The sequence below is a fragment of the Carlito syrichta genome, unplaced genomic scaffold (genome assembly GCF_000164805.1).
Source record: "Carlito syrichta isolate Samal-C Ts95f unplaced genomic scaffold, Tarsius_syrichta-2.0.1 Scaffold314906, whole genome shotgun sequence".
Lineage (NCBI taxonomy): Eukaryota > Metazoa > Chordata > Mammalia > Primates > Tarsiidae > Carlito > Carlito syrichta.
The window spans coordinates 215869-222803 of NW_007259002.1; positions in this window are offsets into that span (position 1 = coordinate 215869).

Here is a 6935-nt window from a genome sequence, read left to right on the forward strand (position 1 = left end):
AATAGAATTGAGATTCCAGAAGCAAAACCCCAATTTCTCAACCAACTCATCTTCAACAAAACCTCCACCACCCACTACTGGGGAGAGGAGAGCCTATTCCATAAATGGTGCTGGGAAAACTGACTGATCTCATACAGAATATTTAAACAAGACCCCTACCTACCCCATACACAAAAAATTAACTCTAAATTGATCACAGACCTAAACATAAAAGTTCAAAGTGTAAGAACCTTAGAAAATGCAGGAGACACTCTTATGGAAGATGGAACTGACAACCAATTCCTGATCAAAACCCCAAATGCCCATGACATAAGAAATAAGATAGAAAAATGGGACCTCATCAAACTGACAAGGTTCTGCAAAGCCAAAGAAACCATCAAGAGAGTAGGGAGACAGCTCACAGACTGGGAAAAAATATTTGCCAACTTCGTGTCTGACAAAGGCCTAACATCAAGCATCTACAAGAAACTCAAATGTGCTGTAAAGAAAAAAAAGCACACAGCCCTATTACAAAGTGGGCTAAAGATATGAATAGACACTTCTCAAAAGAAGACATAAGAGCAGCCAACAGGTATATGAAAAAATGTTCAGCCTCACTAGTCATCCAGGAGATGCAAATTAAAACTACACTGAGATACCACCTAACTCCAGTCAGAATGGTCATCATCAATAACTCAAAAAATAACAGATGCTGGAGAGGATGCGGCAAAAAGGGCACACTTCTACACTGTTGGTGGGAGTCCAAACTACTTCAGCCTCTGTGGAAATCAGTGTGGCAATTTCTAAAAGTCCTAAAAATCAACCTTCCATATGACCCTGCAATCCCCTACTGGGAATATACCCAGAAGAACTCAGATCACTCTATGAAAAAGATACTTGCACACGTATGTTTATCACAGCAGTGTTCACAAGAACATGGAACCAACCGTGCTCCCCTTCAAAAGAGGACTGGATTAAAAAAATGTGGTACATATATGCAATGGAATACTAAACAGCCATAAAGAAGAACAAAATCATGAACTTTGCAGCAACCTGGATGGAATTAGAGTTTATAATACTGAGTGATCTCTCACAGAAACAAAGAGCTCAGTATCACATGTTCTCATCATAAATGGCCCCTGAACAACTACCGTGTTACTATAATAAAAGAATTGAAAGTGGCGGGAAACCACGGGGAGGGGTTGGGGGAGTGGGGATGTAGGATTGACAGTAGTGGATATCTGCCTGGGGAAGAGGGACACACTTCATTGATAAGGGTATCTGCACGGTGAATATTTGTATACCTAGCCCTGAACTGTACCCTGCAATTTTAAATAAAAGATACCATAGAATCCATCAATTTCATTTCTAGCATCTGCCAAAAGACAGGTGAGGAGATTCAAGCAAAGGAGAGCTACTAAACTTACTGCGTAGGGTCAACGTCCAGTTGCAGCCTTACTGAAGTTCTCTCCTGTGCCCTTAGGGCACCCAAGTAGGGCCTGTTTCATGAGCCCAGTTGGGGGGTTAGCAGGGATACAAGGGTCATCCACTGGGCTGGGGTCCCTGTTCCACGGTTGGCTGTTCAGGGAGCCTGGCTCAGTAGTTGGCAGTGGTGCAGGGAGTTAGGCTCTACGTCTGGGTAGCTGCAGGGTACCCAAGTTCATGGTCCTCGCAGGCACCGGAGGCCAGGCTCAGATGTCATGAGCTACGCAGGGACTCTGGATCCGTAGGTCCTGGCTCAGCCGTCAGTGGCAGTGCATGGGACTCGGCTCCACAGTACATGGCGGAGCTGAGGGTCCAGCTCCGGTGGACAGGGGCATGGTGGGCCTAGCTCCAGGGTTGGTGGTGTCTCACAGGACCTGACTGACCCCTCATCTGGTGGTGCTGGGGTCCCGCAAAACTCTAGCTTTTCTGGACACACCACACCAGCAGAGAACGTATGCCGAAGTCACACTGACTAGGAGACAGCAAGCTAGGCAGAATATTTATATCCTACCTAGTCAAGTGAGGACTTCTGGATTACTCATTTTGATTGGATGATAAAGTCTGTTTTTGATTGGATGATAAGCACTCATATTGATTGGATGATAACTACTCAATCACACCATTCTAATTGGTTAATATTACCTAATAAGGCTGGCCTCTCTGGTTCCTTTCATCCAATCAAAAGGAGACTTTCAGGAGTCCTCATTTGACTGCGCAGGTTATAAATGTTCTGCGTAGATGCCGTTCCTTCAGGCTGCATGACTTCGTTCAGACCGCCGTGAGACCTCTGTTGGGGTGCGGTGGCCAGAGAAGCTAGTCAGGCGGCCCGCCCCCGTGCTGCCGCGGACTGCGGAGCCGAATCCCCCTCGCTGCCGCCACCGCCACCGCTGCTACCACCGACAGAGGAGTCAAGGACTCCGTGTAGCATAGCACCGCTGAGCTGGGCCTCCCATGCCAACGCGGACCCAAGCCCTCGCCACAGACCTCGGAACCTGACTCACCGCGCCGCTGCCACCATGGAACCAGCTGGCTCCTGCGCTGCCGACACGTAACAGGTTCCCCAGCGCAGCAGAGGACCGCGAAGCTGTCCTGCACTGCCCCTGCCTCCTGCGGAGCAGGTCCCCTCCGCCACGAGCCCTGTAGTGTTCAGAAAAAGTAGAGTTATGCCGGACTCTGCGCTGCTGTCTGGGCCGGGTCTTCCGACACTGGAGCTGGGCCTACTGTGCCCTTGTCCATCACGGAACTGGGCCTTCAGCTCCACTACGTACCGTGGAGCTGGGTGCCATGCACCGCCATCGACCCCGGAGCCTGGACCCATGGAACCGGGGTCCCCGTGTGGCCCACGACCGCTGAGCCGGGTTTCCGGCTGCGACGCAGACCACGAACCTGGGTATCCCGCAACTCCGGGGAACACAGAGCCTGGCTCCCTGCACTGCCGCCGACTGTGGAACCAGGCCCCCTGCAGCCACTGACCGCGGATCAGGGGCCCCACAGTCCAGCAGATGACCACGAAGCCATGTCCCCCCCACCCCCCACCCCTGTTGACCACCAAGCTGGGCCGGTGCCACGGGCCCTGCGTTGGTGCCCTGAGGGGACAGGAGGGAACTTCAGTGAGGCCGCTCCTGGTCATTGACTCTACACAGTAAGTTTAGAAGCTCTCCTTTGCTTGAATTTTCCCACCCGTCTTTGGGCAGATGCTAGAAGTAGAATTGCTGGGTTCTGTGGTATTTTGTGCATCATTGTTTAGGAAAGTGCTCTAGGATTTTCCATAGAATAATCACTATTTGACCTTATCATCAGTAATTGTTAATGAGTCCAATGTCTTTGCATTCTCCTTAAAGTTTTCTATTTTATATTTTATTCTCAGTCTCTTTTTTTGATAATGGCCAGCTACTGGGTGTGTAGTGGAATGGCATTGTATTTTTCTTTTAATTTTTTAGAACTTTATTCCAGTAAAATATTCTGACATCTGCAAAATAAAAGTACTATTAATTTTTCTTTTTAGTAATAGGAAAAAAATGTAAAGATTATTTTAAAATATCTAAAAGGTTAATTATATGTGGTCATTCAAATGAAGCAATATACATTTATTTTTCATAGGAAATAATCAGATTATAAACAAGAAAGATTTTTTCTGTTTCTTATTTGGTTAAAATTTAGGAGAAGCTCATTATGATAAAAACCTTGAAAAAAATCCTTAAACTACCTCTTGCTCCATGGAGTAGAAAAAGAAAGTTTCAATTTAGGGATGTTTAAAGAACTTTTGAGAAATTCATTTTTTTAAAAACATTAATGTCATTAAGTAAAAAGTAAAATACATATTGGAATCATAGGTTTGGTACTACTATGGCTTAAGTAGGTATTGCCCCATCTAAATATCTGGCACATTAAAAAATTGAAACAGCCATTTTTTAGAGCTCTTTGTAGTGCTGATGTTTCTATAAAGATAATTGCAGAGTTTGGAGTCTTACTATATATGAGGCATTAATCCTATTCTAAGAACTTTATGTATCTTAGCTTAAGTCTCACAATGACCCTATAAAGTAGTTATCTTGATTATTTTCACTTTTCAGAACAGGAAACTAAGCTAGAGAGAATGTTGGTGTCTTGCTCTGGTCACATAGTGAAATGACTGAACTTGGGCTTGAATCGTAGCAATCTATCATTAGAAATACTAAATTATATAGCTTCTTAAGTCAGGATTTTAAAAACTTTGAAGAGTTTAAGCAATTCTAGAGGATCATCTCTGGATTTATTCTGAACCCATGGATTGCCATGGGTTTCTAATAGACTCCAGCAAGATACAAAGTTGTCCCAGATCTTAAGAACACCTCTAGGGTTCGTTAGAACATTTTAAAGGAGTAGATTGGAAATTGTTCTGTTCTTTCCAGTGTTCTCCAGATAATGTCCCTATTCTGTCTATTTGAGCACACTTTTGAATATTACAGTTTTTATTCCTTTTCCAGACATTCTTCCATTTACTTTTCTTTTCTTTTTTTCTTTTTTTTAAAGACATTTTTATTATAAAGGTGTGGGGTACATTTCAGGGTTAGATATACAAACATTGATCATGCAGGTAGCCTTGTTGATGAGGTATGCCTCTTCCTCCCTAGCAGTTTCCCTCAACTACCAATCCTACTACCCCCCCTCACAGTTTCCCACTATTGTCAATAGCTTTCTTATAGCATTAAAATTGTTCGAGGTCTGTTTATGAGTGAAAACATACGTTCTTTGTCTCTGTGTTAAATCACTTAGTATGATGGACTCCAAATCCATCCAAGTTGCTGCAAAGTCAGTATATTTGTCCTTTTTAAGATTGCATAATTCCATCGTGTATAAGTACCACATTTTTTAAATCCAGTCCAGCTTCGATGAGCAACACAGTTAGTTCCATGTTTTTGCTATTGTGAATAAAGCTGCAACAAACATGTGTGTGCAGGTATCTTTTTGGTAGAATGATTTGAGTTCCTCTGGGTATATTCCCAATAAGGGAATTGCTGGGTCATATGGAAGGTCAATTTCTAGTTCTTTCAGGAATTCCACACTGTCTTCCAAAGAGGCTGCACCAGTTTGCATTCCCACCAGCAGTGTAGAAGCATTCATTTTTCTCCACATCCTTGCCAGCATCTGTTGTTGTTTGTTTTATTAATGATGGCCATTCTTACTGGGGTTAGGTGGTATCTCAATGTGGTTTTGAGTTGTATTTCTCTGATGATGAGTGAGGCTGAGCACTTTTTCATGTGTCTGTTGGCTGCCTGTATATCTTCATCTGAGAAGTGTCTATTCATGCCTTTTACACACTTTTTAAAGGAGCTGTTTGTTTTCTCCTTTTGGCATGTTTGAGTCCTTGTAGATCCTAAATGTTAGGCCTTTGTCGGATAAACAGTTGGCAAATTTTTTTTCCCATTTTGTGGGCTGTCTCCCTTCTCTCTTGATGGTTTCTTTTGCTTTGCAAAAACTCAGTTGTTTTGATGAGGTCCCACTTGTCTATTTTATTTCTTAAGGTATTGGCCGTCAGGGTTCTGAATAGGAATTGGTTCCCAGTTCCAATTTTCATAAGGGTGGCTCCTGCATTTTCTAAGATTCTTAAATTTTAAGGCACTCCTGGACATTGACTCTATGCAGTAAGTTTAGAAGCTCACCTTTGCTTGAATTTTCTGGCCCGTCTTTTGGCAGATGCTAGAAGTAGAATTGCTGGGATCTATCATATTTTATGCATCATTGTTCAGGAAAGTGCTCTAGGATTTTCTGTAGAAGATTCACCACTTGACATTATCATCAGTAATTGTTAATGAGTCCAATTTCTTTGCAATCTCCTTAATGTTTTCTATTTTATTCTCATTCTCTTTTTTTGATAATGGTCAACTAGTGGGTGTAGTGGAATGTCATTGTATTGTTTTGTTATTACAGTCATGAGAATAGAAATAGTATGTACATTGTCAGTGTACATACAGGAAAGCTAACTAGAAACGTAATATTGTACAGCAGGACTCTAGAATGTATTTGACTAAAATAAATGAGGTGCTGCTCATTGTTGTTTTTTCTCCACCCCCTGCTCTCATTGCTGTTTTGATTCACATTTCTCTGGAAATGACGCCTCCCACCAAGACCTCTTCTGCCGCCACCAACCTTGGTGGATCTGGACTGACCTCAGAGCTGTAACCGTGCTCCACGACAGACCACGGTGCGGCCGTGGCGCCACAGCTGAACGCGAAGCAGGGTCCCGCACCACCATGAACTACACAGGGTAGGAATCCCTGTGCCGCTGCTGACTGCAAAGTCTGACCCCGGTGCCTCCATGGACCGTGGAGCCAGGCCACCTGTGCCAGTGAGGATCACGGGGCCGGCTCCCCGCGTCGCCGAGGACTCGGGGTAGCACCCCATGCTGCCACCGACCAAGGAGTCGGCCCCCCGGCCACCATGGACCGTGGGGCTGGGTCCCCTGCGCCACCGAGTATCCTGGGCGGGGACTCCCAAGTCACCGCTGCCTGCGGAGCCGGACCCTTGTGCCACCCAGGACCTCGCAGCCAGGCCCCCAGCGCCACCGCCTACCAGCCTACCACGGTGTCGGCCTCCTGATCCCAGGTCCTGCACAGGAGGAAACTTCGGCAAGCCTGCTCCCGGACAGTAACTCTACACAGTGAGTTTAGAGGCTCTCATTTTCTTGAATTTTTTCACCTGTTTTTTCGCTGATGCTGGGAAGTGGAATTGCAGGATTCTATGATATCTTATGCATAATTGTTTAGGAAAGTGTTTTAGGGTTGTCCAAAAAGACTCACCATTTTACATGATCATCAGTAATTGTTTATGGGTCCAATTCTTTCACATCCCCCTTAATGTTTTCTATTTTCCATTTTCTTTTCTTTCTTTCTTTCTTTCTTTCTCTTTCTTTCTTTCTTTCTTTCTTTCTTTCTTTCTTTCTTTCTTTCTTTCTGTCTTTCTCTTTTTATTTCTTCTTTTGTCATAATGGT